Source organism: Schizosaccharomyces cryophilus, assembly GCF_000004155.1.
Source record: "Schizosaccharomyces cryophilus OY26 unplaced genomic scaffold supercont4.10, whole genome shotgun sequence".
Lineage (NCBI taxonomy): Eukaryota > Fungi > Ascomycota > Schizosaccharomycetes > Schizosaccharomycetales > Schizosaccharomycetaceae > Schizosaccharomyces > Schizosaccharomyces cryophilus.
In genome coordinates, this window is record NW_013185633.1 from 32,426 (window position 1) to 34,058 (window position 1,633).

General features: G+C 34.7%; 3 non-coding genes across 3 annotated transcripts; 1 reads left to right on the plus strand and 2 right to left on the minus strand.

Moving 5' to 3' along the window:
* Positions 1-138: 138 nt before the first annotated feature.
* Positions 139-212, minus strand: SPOG_16417. Its single transcript has one exon. It is a non-coding gene; the product is annotated as a tRNA-Ala (tRNA).
* Positions 213-654: 442 nt separating this feature from the next.
* Positions 655-737, plus strand: SPOG_16418. Its single transcript has one exon. It is a non-coding gene; the product is annotated as a tRNA-Val (tRNA).
* Positions 738-1,010: 273 nt separating this feature from the next.
* Positions 1,011-1,081, minus strand: SPOG_16419. Its single transcript has one exon. It is a non-coding gene; the product is annotated as a tRNA-Asp (tRNA).
* Between the last annotated feature and the right edge of the window lie 552 nt (positions 1,082-1,633).

Genomic DNA, 1,633 nt, shown 5'->3' on the forward strand with positions numbered 1-1,633 from the left:
TTTATGCTATTCTAATTTATGCTATTCTAATCTATTCTATTCTTTTTCGTTTTCTTTAATTATTAGTCAAATAAAAAAAATATGAAAAAAAAAGTAGAAAAAAAGAAAATGAAAGAGTGAAGAGTGAAAAGAAAAAAGTGGACAAGCCAGAACTCGAATCTGGGACCTCTTCCATGCTAAGGAAGCGTGATAACCATCTACACCACATGCCCTTGCTTACGTTCTTCGTCTTAAACGTACTCTATATCTATCTCTTTATTCCTACCTTTTCTTTCTCTATGCGCTCTTCTTCCGTAGTACAAGTTATAAGCTCTCCTCCCATCTATCGTCTCATCCATCCATCCTTCTTCATATGAAGGTGTAGTTCTGTAGTTCTTTTTTGGTAAAAATAGCAAGCATGATGAATGCTATTAAAAATCGTTATTTTGTTGTTATGTGTTTTTTTATAAAAAAAAAAAATTAACCATAAATCAAAAAACCAATGGAAAACATATATAAACGATGGTGGTACTAGTACATTCATTGTCCATTCAGTAGCGATGAGAACCTTCAAGACATGAAGTTATGAGCATCATATACGAAGGAAACTATGGAATAGCATCTTATTAGACTTACACATTAGATTACATCAAGTAGAGAAGCCGTAGTAACAAGGGCCGTGTGGTTTAGATGGTTATAATTTCTGCTTAACATTTGATGTTCGCAGACGGTCCCAAGTTCGAGTCTTGGCACGGTCATCCATACCTTTTTTTTCATTGTTATTTTGTTTTACTAGGATGCTGCCTTTCTCTCTTTGCTTTCCTTTTCTTTTCTTTTCTTTTCTTTTCTTTTCGAGCTTGCTTAATATTGCTTTCTTTCGTTTGTATCACCCACCACCTACTTGCGTACACAGGTCATACAACTATATGAGATATAAATCAAGATCTTCAACCACTTCGACAACGTAAAACATGAAATCTGAAACCTAAAATCCAAGATGGGAAAAAAATAATAAAACAAAAAACAAAATCCTCTCCCTCCGGGATTCGAACCCGGGCTGCCAGCGTGACAGGCTGGTGTACTACCCCTATACTAAGGAAGAATCGTGTGTTCCCTTATTAAGGCTAAGCTATTTTTTACTACTTTTGCTACATCAATTATGGATTGGGCTATTCACTGTGGTTGGTACATCCATGATGATGTTCTTTCCATTCCATCCCTTTCATGTTTTCTGATGTAACTGGAAGAAGTAAATCGATATAGGAAATAAGTTGATTACAAAAGCTCCTCCACATTTCTATCTAGCGTTTACCTTAATCAACGAAAAGAGAGATTACCATTCGAGTAATTTGGGAGTATCATTATATTAGTAATATTGTACATTCTCTGAGAAATAACCATATGTATATATATACTGACTGTTTATTACTAAACAAATAACTTAATTTCTTTTGGGGAAGTTGAATGGTTTCCGTGCAAACGTCATGTTTGAATGGAAAAGATGTGCCTTGTTATCAAAAAGTTGATCCGCTCTGCTCTTCTTCCGTATAAAATCTTTGTGAAAGTACTTTTCTTTTATTACGCAGCAAAAGCCTCGTATTTATACGATTCTATGGTGACTACGCTACAGGTGTGTTGAGCTCTGTAAAATTCA